General features: G+C 47.0%; 1 protein-coding gene across 1 annotated transcript in view; it reads right to left on the minus strand.

Moving 5' to 3' along the window:
* The window catches only part of LOC311031588 (uncharacterized protein), a 50,627-nt gene that overhangs the window by 22,167 nt on the left and 14,597 nt on the right, over positions 1-13,863 (minus strand). The window lies entirely within an intron of this gene.

Below are 13,863 nucleotides of genomic sequence, written 5' to 3' on the forward strand. Positions count from 1 at the left end.
TGCCTGGTCTCGGCAGCCTGTTGTCAATGGAGAAACGTGCAAACTTGAACGGCCCGGCGGCTCGTGGAGGCACCGGGGTCTCGCCATCATTATGTCTACTGCTGTGCGCTCTGACCCTGTTTTGTGATATATGACAGACACAGCGTCTCCCACTGTATAATTTCTCCTCAAGTTTTAATTATTCCCGCATGCGAGGTGCGGAGAATGCGATCTCAATTATTATACACAAGACTACACGCTACGCGACTATAGGAGTAGACTACAAGACTACAGTTTGCCATCTAGATCTTTTTTGTGTGAAATGAACAACTTATCCCCTACACTGAATTTTTCATAAATTATACTTAATAGCCCAAATAAAACCATTTCACGCCGGTGCGTCTTTTACGCATTCCGAAGGTGCCCGTTTTATCTTGGATGGGCTTGGATTCGGACATTACTACATTTCAGGATTTTCAATGGTAACAGATAAGGTCATGATAATAATCATCTTGCTTTATTATTATTAGCACTACCATCTCCTCTAACTAAACAAGCAGCGTCTCGGAGCTGTCATTTTCCTAAATGAGCCGCGGGACTCAATGTTTCGCGCTGTAGGGGATTTAAAAAAGTGACGTGAGTGGAAGGGCGGCGCCGGGGCAGAGTGTAGGCGAATTCGACTTGATGTAGCCGCCTGCAGCGCGCTACCTAACGTGATGTATTGTGGGTTGAAGCGATGCATGATGGCTAGAATTTGTGTCCGACTTAGCAGCCGACTGCAAAGACGTCACAGGGTCGCGACCATATCACGTGACCCAAAACATTGCGGGAACAAGTTTTTAAGAGCCGCTTCTTGCAGCGCTAGGCAGCGCGTACTACGACGGCTGCAACCAGCTTGTCCACACCTCCGCTACGCGGAATGGCTCTCTGTTGGTTAAAAGTTCAATGACGTGTGTTCAGGTCCGCACTCGACGGCCACCTTGTGGTGAAATGATACTTTTTATTTTGGTCGCTTTGATGTCATGGCTTGATCTAAAGTTCTGTGCATTGTGTTGTGAGTAGGCCTATTATATGTGAGGTCTGGTTAATACAAACATAGAATGATAATACAAATATACTGTGAAAAAAAGAATGCCTTCCACATGTTGCCTTGCGTGTGTGCGTGTGTGTGTGTGTGTGTGTGTGTGTGTGTGTGTGTGTGTGTGTGTGTGTGTATATATATTCAATTCAATTTTATTTATAGTGTCAAATCACAACAGAAGTCATCTCAGGACACTTAACACATTGAGCAGGACTATAATATATATATATATATATATATATATATATATATATATATATATACACACACACACACTTTATATATAACATATCCTCTTTGGTGTGCTGCTGTGTTCTATCGCTTGAACACCATAGTAACGTTGACTTTGTTGTCCGACTTGACGGCGTTTGGCTGCCGTCTCTTTTAGAGCCCGCCCCCTCAGACACCTGCAGCTCTCGTTGGCGTGATAAGTCAAGTCAAGTCAAGCCAAGACCATCCTGAACAAGCCTTGTGTGTGAGTGAGTCGGAGACAGAACGGGAGAGAGATAAGCAGCAAGCGCGGTGGTCGTTTTTAAACCACCAGAGCGCAGAGGAAATGCGCTATAATGATGCCACGCTCGTGCGCGCTCAGTCTTGGAGCGTGGAGAGCGCAACTTTACGAACTTCAGGAAGCAGACTCTATCGCCCGGTAAAGGTGGTAGAGTCCCCAGCATGATGAGCCTCGGCCCCCTGCCTGACTGGAGGGGTATCAACAGGGCGCAAGAATCCGTGAGGATGCTGCGATTGTAAGATAAGGAAGACAACAATGTTCATTTTTAACGTATTGTTTTATTAGTATGGCAATTGCTTGCAACAGTTCGCGTTTGCTATAGCTCATCTGCAACGTTGTTGATGGCGGTGATTGTGTCTCGGCTTGATGTGCCATGCGCCCGGGGTGCACTGCTGCTTTGCGCCGGACCCGGACGCTGTGCCGAGGGCCCGTCACCGTCACCCTCCTCACGTCACCCTCCTCTGAGCCCAACGCTGCAGACTCTGGAAGGACAGAAACGATTTAACGTTTTGTTTTATATATAATAAAAGTTTAAAATCTGTTTACCCTTATCCCTCTGGTCTCGCGTCTGTGTCTCCCTCCTTCGGACACAATCTCCGTAAATTTGTCACTTTCTTGAACCAGATGCAGAGATACGTCAAGCCACTTACCATGGTACAGATTTACAAGATACACTAACAGAAGCCACAGATCTGTATGACAGTATTGTGGCTGGCACCACAACAAGAACAAATGCTAGTCAACTTAAAGATATAGCCCAGCGTTTAGAGACTATCAAGTTCAGGAATGGATGGGAAACCTGCTGTCACCAGAGGATGGGGCTGGAGGATACAAGACTCCTGCCTCATTCCTATCACCAATGACCAGGGGCCTCATTTATAAAGCTTGCGTACGCACAAAACAGGGCTGGAAACGTGCATACGCCACTTTCCACGCAAAAGTTGATCTATAAAAACCAAACTCGACGGGAAGGTGTGCGTACCGGTAAGCAAACTCTGAGGCATGCGTACCGTTACGCGCATTCTGGAGACTGGAGGGGATTCAGCGACACAGATGGAGCTGTGGTGAACTGAAGTCAGATTGTAAGTAAGCGTGAGAACAACTATTACAGTTTAGATGACTCGCACACATTTAATTTCACTCCATATTATACGTTAGATCTGCGTTAACATGATGAACTCCAGCAGTGTTGTTGACACGTTTTACGGAGTGATAGTTTTTTTCATATTAACACCTTCTTTTAAAATCTGACTATCTTAAATCAAAATAATTTTGAAATTTGAATTGGCAGGAGGAGGAGACGGCCCAAATGCATGTAATACAGGATAAATATCCTCCATTAGATCACTGCAGAACACAGCGGGAATAACTAAATATTCTCCTTATTCACTGTGCATATGTCATCAACACACATGCATAGGCTACACCCATTAAGCCATCGTATACTTGTTACACTTTATCCTCGTTTTTAAACCACCAGAGCGCAGAGGAAATGCGCTATAATGAGTGCCACGCTCGTGCGCGCTCAGTCGTGGAGCGTGGAGAGCGCAACTTTACCAAACTTCAGGAGCCAGACTCTACCGCCCGGCAAAGGTGGTAGAGTCCCCAGCATGATGAGCCTCGGCCCCCTGCCCGACTGGAGGGGTATCAACAGGGTGCAAGAATCTGTGAGGATGTCATGCGTTTGTAAGATAAGGAAGACAACCATCAATGTTCATTTGAAACTTATTCTTTTATTAATATGGCAATTTCTTGCAACAGTTCGCGTTTGCTGTAGCTCATCTGCAACGTTGTTGATGGCGGCAATTGTGTCTCGCTGACGTTGCAGGACGGCATCAGTGAGCACCCGACCGCTTGATGTGCCATGCCGTCGGCACAGCGTCCGGGTCCGGCGCAAAGCAGCAGCGCACCCGGACGCTGTGTCGAGGGCCCGTCACCGTCACCCTCCTCACGTCACGCTCCTCACCGTCACCCTCCTCACGTCACCCTCCTCACCGTCACCCTCCTCACGTCACCCTCCTCACCGTCACCCTCCTCACATCACCCTCCTCTACGCCCAACGCTGCAGAAACAATAAAAGTTTAAAATCTGTTTACCCTTATCCCTCTGGTCTCAGTCACGTCTGTGTCTCCCTCCTTTTCAGACACAATCCCCGTCAAAGTCACATCAAAATCAAACTTCCTCAAATACGCAATCAATACATTAAATACATGTTGGTAAAGGAGCAGAAAGGTGTCATTTACCTTCAGATCAGACCCCTTTTTCGTAAGTTCTGCCATGGTCCGCTCGGTCCAGCTGACGCTGACAGCAGCAGCAATGTGTTGCCACTCGCACTGCTTCTTTTTATTCGTGATCCCGCTGCTGTGACCACTAAATTAAATTATTGTCCGGGCCTCCACCTCCCCAACAAGTGTCTCTTTCTCCGTTTCTGAAAAGTTACGTTTCTTCGCTTTTTTTCCTGTCCTGTCGCCGTGATTCACCACACGGAAACGATTGCATGCCGGCTCATTAATATGGTAAAAAGTGAGCGTGTACAGGGCAGGATTCAGGTACGCACACTTGTAGGTGATCTGTGATTTATAAAGGGAACATTGCGTACAGCTTGCGTGCACACAGTTTTATAAATCCAATTTTTTTGGGGGGCGAACGCAAGCTTTGGCTTTTGGGCTTACGTACACTTTTAGTAAGGATCCTACGCAGTTTTATAAATGAGGCTCCAGGACCCTGCTCCTCAATCTCTGTTTGAGCTTGTGTGCTGCAAGGTTAAGTAGACTGAGAGCTGATGAGTAGATGGAAGGCAGGTGCGTCACTCTGCTCCTCCCGCCGGCCCGCCCACCGGACACACCCCGAGGAGCCGGTGAGGGAGAGGAAGGAGGGGGAAAGACAGATAGGGAAGACGCAAAACACAAAACACCAAGCTGTCCCGGTAGCACATTAATGACATTAAAGTGCCTACTGGGCTTTCTCTTCTACATCTGTCTCTTGAGTTCTGTTTTTGGGTACATATTGTCTATTTACAGATTTCAATATCAATGACTTGTCTGTTAATATTGGTTTCCGCTGAAAAATGTTTTTGTTTTCACTATATTCTTTAAAGGGTGTTTTCTCAAAATTAGGTTTCCGTACACTGTGGTGGTGAAATATCCACTTATACATAGCCACAGTCCCTTCTCTAATGTTGTCTCATGTGTCCAGAATGAAACAATACATTTTTAATCTGGCTTCATCCAATTTTCAGATTGTGTTTTGTTATATTATGGTATATTTTATGAATAAATTCCTATGTAAGATGCAATGCAAACAGGTAGTGCTGCAGCGAGTTTCCAGAGACAGGGTGCCAAGTTGTCCGCTCTTCATTTGCATAAAGTTGAGGTCCAGTCTACTTTATGCAAATGAGAGGTCTCAATCTCTAGTTTAAGTCTTTCTTCAATCCAGCATGGTGTTCATTTAGTACATTAATTCAATTCAATTCAATTCAACTTTATTTATAAAGCGCATTTCATGCACAAGGCAGACTCAATGTGCTTCACAACAGGTATAGTTATATAGAAATCAGTTAGAAATCAGATAGAAAACAAGAAGAGTGCAAGTAAACAATCATATATGTCATCTTCAGCACATACACACTTAGACTCACACATGCGCACCCACTGACACAATCACATATGGGCACATGCACACACACACACACATACACACACAGTTCAGCAGAATGCTGTTGAGAAAAGATATGTTTTTAGTCTGTTTTTAAAGATGGCTACTGACGTGGCATGTCTAACTGTATCAGGCAAGGTGTTCCATTTTCGTGGCGCATATACACTAAAAGCTGCCTCGCCTTCTTTGGATCTGGTGCGAGGAATGAGTAAGTTGCCACTGCCTGTTGACCGAAGTGTTCTTGCTGGGGTGTAAGTGGTGAGCATATCTGTGATGTATTGAGGTGCAAGGCCATGTAGTGCTTTGTAAACCAGGAGTAGTATTTTGAAATCGATTCTTTTACTAACAGGTAACCAGTGCAAAGATTTAAGAACGGGTGTGATGTGTTGATATTTCTTGGTACCAGTGAGAATGCGTGCAGCTGCATTTTGAATTAGTTGTAACCTCTGAGTACTTGATTTTGAGAGTCCAGTGAATAAACCATTACAGTAATCTAATCTACTTGTTATAAAAGCGTGGATTAATTTTTCTGAGTCTGATTTTGACAGAAAGCCCCTCAATTTGGAGATATTTTTGAGATGATAGAAAGATGATCTGGTAATGTGATTGATGTGATTTCTGAAATTTAGATCGCTGTCAATGATTACACCCAGATTCCTTGCTTCAGTTTTGCTGTTTAGAGAGAGAGTATTGAGATGTGCTGCAATGTTCTGTCTCTGAGCCTGTGCACCAAAGATGAGTATTTCTGTTTTGTCTTTGTTTAGTTGTAAAAAAATTTCTGACATCCAATGATTGATATCTTTGATACACTGAGTGAGGGATATTATGGGTGATAGGTCATCTGGGTGTAGTGAAATATAAAGTTGCGAGTCATCTGCATAATTATGGTAACTAAGATTATGTTTGCGTATGACATGTGAGAGTGGAAGCATGTAGAGATTAAATAGCAGTGGTCCAAGAATTGACCCTTGTGGTACCCCACATGTAGTCTTTGTTGTATTGGAGGTAAATTCACCAATGGAGACATAAAACTGCCTATCATGAAGGTAGGTTCTGAACCAGTTTAGAACTGGACCAGACAAGCCAACCCACCTTTCAAGCCTTTCCTGTCACAACTTCAGCCAGGCTTTAGTTTTTCATTTGTCTGTTTCCTGTTTTGCCACACTAACTCTCATGTCATTTCAGACTCTGCCACTCCCTCCTGCTCTGATTACCTGCTGGTTTGCTTCACCGGGCCTACCCCACCCCCATACTCACCTGCTCCTCATCAGCTAATCAGCCCCTCAGTATTTGTACAGCTCCTTTTCCCTCAGTTCTCTGCCAGATTGTCTAGTGTGTGTTAACCTAGCTCTCCAGCACTCTTGTCCTTCTGATCCTGATCCTGATCCTGCCTGCACGAGTTTTGACCTACCCTTTTGGACTTTGGACTTTCCCTTTTGCCTGCTCCTTGTCGGATTTGTTTGCTACGCTGACTGATCACCCGGTTTGACCTCTGCCCGTATTAAACGTTGCTTCTGCACCTGAACTGTTTTCCGTGTCGTGCTATTGGGTTCTTGCCTGCCACTTTGTGAAACCTGACAGTACAATCTGGCCAAAAATGAACCCAGCCGACACGGAAAACATGAAGCAAGAACTGGCAGCACAAGCTGCTGCTCTACACCATCAGGAGAAACGCTTCACCGCCATGGAGGGGGCTTTCCGGGAGGCTGCTGCACGCCACAACCAACATTTGGAGACTCTGAGCGGTCAGCTCCAGCAGCTCATGCAGGCCAGTCAAATGCCAGCGGTTTCACCACCCACCAGCCCTGCTGTTCCCGCCGTCCCGGGTCCAGAACCCCGCTTAAGTGCTCTAGAGCGCTTTTCTGGAGCCCCAGGTACATGCCGCTCTTTTTTGACTCTGTGCTCATTGACTTTGGAACTACAGCCTCTCACATATCCCACTGAGAGGTCAAGAGTGGCCTTCATGATCACCCAGCTTACTGGGCGCGCTCGGGAATGGGGCGCGGCTGAGTGGGACAAGGAGTCAGCTTCCTGTTCCTCTGTGACTGCATTTTCTGAGGGTCTTCGGAGGGTTTTTGACCATGCTACTCCTGGCCGAGAGGCTGCTCGTGGACTGTTTAACCTGGTTCAGGGGAGCTGGAGAGTGTCCGATTATTCCATTGAGTTCCGGACACTCGCTGCAGAGAGTGATTGGAACTCTTCCTCCCAGACAGACGCTTTCTACAACGGACTCTCTGATGACATCAAGGACGAGCTGGCGGCCCGGGACCCTCCGACAGACTTGGACGCTCTCATAGCCACGGCCATCCGCATCGATGGACGTCTCCAGGAGAGGAGACGAGAGAGAGCGCTGACCAGTACCCCCCGGACTCTCCCACGTCTTCCAGCGTCACCTCCCCCTTCAAGATTTTCTTCTCCCGCTGGTGCCCCTAGCGACGCAGCTGAGCCCATGCAACTTGGCAGGACCAGGCTGTCAGCTGCTGAACGACAGCGGCGCCAAAGGGAGAACTGCTGCATGTACTGCGGGCAGGGAGGGCATTACGTGTCTTCCTGTCCAGTAAAAGACAGGGCTCACCAGGAATCCAGAGGGCGCTGGTGAGCCGCATCATGAACTCTGAAATGCTCTCTCGGTCACTGCTTCACGCCCAGCTCAACTGTAATGGACAATCACACACTGTCTCTGTCCTCATTGACTCCGGGGCCGACACTAACCTTCTGGATCGTGGTCTCGCCATGCAGCTGGGCATTAATCAGGAACCCTTGGCCGAGCCTATCAAGGCTACTGCTCTGGATGGGCGCCTCCTCTGCACAGTAACCCACCGCACTGTTCCTCTTCATCTGGGCATATCAGGTAATCACACTGAATTACTTACCTTTCACCTAATAAGTGCTCCTCAGCAGCCAGTTATCCTGGGCTTTCCTTGGTTAATAAAACATAATCCACACATTGACTGGAGGACTGGTTCCATTCTACAATGGAGTGAACATTGTCATGCGGTCTGTCTGAGATCTGCTTTGTTACCTGCCTTCCACACCTCTTCCACTAATGAGTTTCCAGATCTCTCAGGTATCCCATCCGAGTACTATGACTTAAAGGAGGTGTTTAACAAGGTACGGGCCACCTCGCTTCCCCCACACCGCCCGTATGATTGTGCCATTGACCTCCTCCCTGGCTCATCACCGCCCCGGGGGAGACTCTTCTCTCTGTCAGCCCCTGAAACCAAGGCCATGGATGAATACATTAACAACTCACTGGCAGCAGGTATCATCCGTCCCTCTTCATCTCCTGCTGGAGCTGGATTCTTCTTTGTGGACAAGAGGGACAAATCTCTCCGGCCCTGCATCGACTACTGCGGTCTGAATGATGTCACTGTTAAAAACAGGTACCCCCTCCCACTCATCTCTTCTGCATTTGAACTGTTGCAAGGGGCGTCCGTGTTTACCAAGCTCAGGAATGCCTATCACCTTGTGCGCATTCGGGAGGGGGACGAGTGGAAAACGGCGTTCAATACCCCAAGGGGCCACTACGAGTACCTGGTCATGCCTTTCGGACTCACAAATGCTCCTGCAGTATTCCAGACCTTAGTGAATGATGTGCTCTGGGATTTTCTCAATGTATTCGTGTTTGTATATATTGACGATATCCTCATCTTCTCTAAGTCTGAACAGGAACATGTGCAGCATGTACGTAGTGTTCTCCAGAGACTCCTAGATAACCAGCTGTTCGTGAAGGCGGAGAAGTCGGAGTTCCATGCTACTGAGGTGTCGTTCCTGGGATACATCATTTCGGTCGGACGTATTCACATGGATCCAACCAAGGTTAAAGCGGTGGTGGATTGGCCGGCTCCCACCACTCGGAAGAAGCTTCAACAGTTCCTGGGGTTTGCCAATTTTTATCGTAGGTTTATCCGCAACTATAGTTCTGTGGCAGCCTCCCTGACAGCCCTCACCTCCCAGAGGGTAGCCTTTCTATGGTCCCCTGCTGCAGAAAGGGGGTTCAGGGAGTTAAGATCACGATTCTCTTCTGCTCCCATTCTCATCCTTCCAGATCCGGATTGCCAGTTTGTTGTTGAAGTGGATGCGTCAGACTCCGGGGTGGGGGCAGTCCTGTCTCAGCGGTCAGCAAAGGACCAAAAAGTACATCCATGTGCCTTTTTCTCCCGCAAATTGTCCCCAGCTGAAAGGAATTATGATGTTGGAAATCGGGAGCTATTGGCTGTCAAGATGGCTCTTGAGGAGTGGAGGCATTGGTTGGAGGGGGCGAAGCACCCCTTTGTGGTGTGGACAGACCACAAAAATCTGGAGTACATCCGGTCAGCCAAACGATTGAACTCCCGTCAGGCCAGATGGGCATTATTTTTTAATCGTTTTGATTTCACCCTGTCTTATCGCCCAGGTTCGAGGAACGTCAAACCAGATGCCCTGTCCCGTCAGTTCCAGTCTGACAACTGTCCCACACAACCCGAGAGTATCCTCCCCACTAAGGTGGTCATCGGCGCAGTCACCTGGGACATTGTGGACAAGATAAAACGGTCTCAGGCCGACCACCCGGCTCCCAGTGCTTGCCCTCATAATCGTCTGTATGTGCCTGTGAATCTTCGCTCTCAGGTCCTCCAGTGGGGACATTCTTCTCGCCTTGCCTGTCACCCGGGTGTTAGGCGCACCCTAGCTCTTCTGAAGCAACAGTTCTGGTGGGCCTCCATGGAAGAGGACACTAAGGAGTTTATCGCTGCCTGCCAGATTTGCTCTCAGCACAAGACCGCTCACCATGCTCCTTCCGGCCTTCTTCAGCCACTGCCTATTCCTCATCGTCCATGGTCCCACATCTCACTCGGACTGCCTCCCTCAGAGGGTAACACCACCATTCTTACTATTGTGGACAGATTTTCTAAATCTGCTCAGTTTGTTCCATTGCCCAAATTACCATCTGCCAAAGAAACAGCTGAACTTATGTTGCATCATGTTTTCCGTTTGCACGGTCTCCCCTGTGACGTTGTCTCAGACCGGGGGCCACAGTTCACTTCTCGTTTCTGGACAGAGTTTTGCCAGCTGTTGGGAGCCACGGTCAGCCTATCCTCTGGTTTCCATCCTCAATCCAACGGACAGACTGAACGGATGAACCAGGAAATGGAAACTGCCTTGCGTTGCATCACGTCCCAGAACCCGTCCTCCTGGTCCAAGCAGCTTCTGTGGGTTGAATATGCTCACAATACGCTTCTAAGCTCAGCAACGGGGCTTTCTCCTTTCCAGTGCTCTCGGGGATATCAACCTCCACTGTTCCCTGAGCAGGAGCAAGAAGCCAGTGTCCCGTCTGTCCAGGCGTTCATCCAGCGCTGTCGGCGCACCTGGTTGCGGGCCCGTTCTGCTCTCCTGCGTTCGTCCCACCGATACCAGAGAAATGCCAACCGCCGTCGGACCCCTGCACCCTGCTACACTCCTGGTCAGAAGGTTTGGCTGTCCACACATGACCTCCCACTCCAGGTAGAGTCCAGGAAGTTGGCCCCTAGGTTTGTGGGCCCGTTCTCCATCAGTAAAGTCATCAACCCGGCTGCAGTCCGCCTCCGCCTTCCTCGCTCCATGAGGATTCATCCCACCTTCCATGTCTCCAAGGTCAAACCCCTTAAGGAGAGCCAGCTCCAGACCCCCGCCACCCCCCTGGCTCATTGATGGGGGCCCTGCTTACTCTGTTCATCGTCTCATCAAGTCGCGACGGCGAGGAAGGGGTTTCCAATACCTTGTCGATTGGGAGGGTTATGGCCCTGAGGAGCGCTCATGGGTTCCGGCTCGTAACATCTTGGACCCTGACCTCGTCTCAGCTTTCCATAGGGACCATCCTGACCAGCCCGGTGGGACGTCAGGAGCCGTCCCTTGTAGGGGGGGTTCTGTCACAACTTCAGCCAGGCTTTAGTTTTTCATTTCATTTCTTTTGTTTCCTGTTTTGCCACACTAACTCTCATGTCATTTCAGACTCTGCCACTCCCTCCTGCTCTGATTACCTGCTGGTTTGCTTCACCGGGCCTACCCCACCCCCATACTCACCTGCTCCTCATCAGCTAATCAGCCCCTCAGTATTTGTACAGCTCCTTTTCCCTCAGTTCTCTGCCAGATTGTCTAGTGTGTGTTAACCTAGCTCTCCAGCACTCTTGTCCTTCTGATCCTGATCCTGATCCTGCCTGCACGAGTTTTGACCTACCCTTTTGGACTTTGGACTTTCCCTTTTGCCTGCTCCTTGTCGGATTTGTTTGCTACGCTGACTGATCACCCGGTTTGACCTCTGCCCGTATTAAACGTTGCTTCTGCACCTGAACTGTTTTCCGTGTCGTGCTATTGGGTTCTTGCCTGCCACTTTGTGAAACCTGACATTTCCAGTAAGATTTTGTGGTCGATAGTGTCAAACGCAGAACTAAGATCAAGTAGAACAAGAATGGAGATTTTTTTGGAGTCTGTGTTCATATGTAGATCATTTAAAACTTTGATAAGTGCCGTTTCTGTGCTATGGTGGGGACGAAAACCAGACTGATAAGTATCTAAAAGGCTATTTGATGCAAGATAGTTCTTGAGCTGAATGTAGACTGCTTTTTCAAGTATTTTGCCGAGGAACGGTAGATTGGAGATAGGTCTGTAATTTGCAATGACATTTTGATCCAGATTGTTCTTCTTCAGGAGTGGTTTGATAACAGCTGTTTTTAGTGATGTGGGAAATATACCTGACTGGAGAGACCAGTTAATGATAAGTAGAACCTCTGGTGCTAGGCAGTTAAAAACATTTTTGAAAAAAGCAGTTGGGAGAGGATCCAGACAGCAGGTGGAGGATCTGAGCTGACCAACAATATTGTCAAGCTCTGTCAGATTTAAACAGTTAAAGTGAGACATGACACAGGTGGAGTTTCTGGAGAAAGGAAGGGCAAGTTCAGTTGTAGATTTTAGAGCACTAATGTTTTGTCTAATAGTAATGATTTTGTTATTAAAGAAAGAAGCAAATTTATCACATTTTTCTGGGGACAACATTTCTGAGGGAATGGTGGATGGTGTGTTAATAAGTCTGTCCACAGTGGAGAATAGCACTTCGCTGTTATTAATATTTTCATTGATGATTTTAGAAAAGAATGATTGTCTAGCTTGTTTAATTGCTTTGTTGTATTCATTCAGTTTATCCTTATAAATGTCATTGTGAACCTGAAGTCTTGTTTTTCTCCACTGTCGCTCTGCCTGACGACACTTTCTCTTTAAGTATCTGATGTCCACTTAATTTCTCCAGGGAGCCTTTTGTTTTTTTACATATTTAGTTTTGAGTGGTGCAATTTTATCAAATACACTCTGTATTTTTGAGTTGAAGTTGTCCACAATGTCCCCAGTTGAAGATATCATGGACAATGACATCTCATTTACAATTTTTTGAAATCTTTCAATAGTATTATCATTAATTATACGTCTTTTAAGTAATCGAGAACTGTTACGTTGTACAGGGAAAGCAGAGACATCAAAGTAAAGGCAACAGTGATCAGAAAAGGCTACATCCACAACAAGAGGCGTTGTAATGTTAAGTCCTTTTGAGATGACAAGGTCAAGAGTATGTCCTTTATTGTGGGTGGGTCCACGGACATGTTGAGAGAGGTCAAATGCCTCCAGCAGACTGATAAAGCTTAAGGCATCTGGATCAGTTTTTATGTCAATGTGAATATTAAAGTCAGCAGATATAATAAGACAGTCATAGTCAGTGGAAACCTGAGATAATAGCTGAGAAAATTCTTCCAGGAATCCAGTTTTGGGTTTTGGTGGACGGTAAACAGTTATTATTAAGACTGTAGATTTACAATGTACTGACAAAGCAAGGTATTCAAATGATATGAATTCACCAAGACGGACTTCCTTACAGTTATAAGTGTCAGAGAAGACAGCAGCAATTCCACCACCTCTCCTATCAGTCCTAGTGGTATGGAAGAAATTGAAGTTTGGAGGTGCAGTCTCAATGAGTGTGGCGGCTCCGTTTTTATCCAGCCAGGTTCCGGTTAGTAAAGTTAAATCTAGACTGTGGGTGCTAATGAGTTCATTTATCAAAAATTATTTATTTGTAAGAGACCTGACATTTAATAGAGCCATTTTTATTTTTTGAGGTGCATTGCTGTGTGAGGGGCTGATAACTGGAGGGATATGGATAAGATTACTGAGGTTAGCTGAACTGATGGGATCAGAAGTGCATTTCTTAGGCCTAAAGTTTGTGATAACAGGGATATAAGTAATTGTCACTGGGCTGCTATAATGTTTGGAGTGTGGAGTTACTGACCGTCAACCAGGGTAAGCCATGCAGGAGCGCAGGGTGAGTTCAACGTTCAGGGATAGGAGGCGAGATCCGATGAAGTTTGGGTGGAGCCGGTCATTTTTGAAGAGGTCAGTTCTATTTAGAAAAGAGGTGAAGTTGTCCACATATGGGATGCTACGGCTACGGCAGTATCCCTTGAGCCAGATGTGGAGTTGTCTGAGTCGGCTAAATTTTACATCACCGAAACAGGGGGGAAGAAGGGGCCAGAAACTACACACTGTTTGTTGGAGTCTAGAATGGTGTTCATGAGGGAGATGTAGTTAAATTATGGTCCATTTACAGTCCAACAGACTGACAGGTACCCTCTTTACTAATGCA

This window comes from Eutrigla gurnardus, assembly GCF_963514095.1.
Source record: "Eutrigla gurnardus genome assembly, chromosome: 20".
NCBI lineage: Eukaryota > Metazoa > Chordata > Actinopteri > Perciformes > Triglidae > Eutrigla > Eutrigla gurnardus.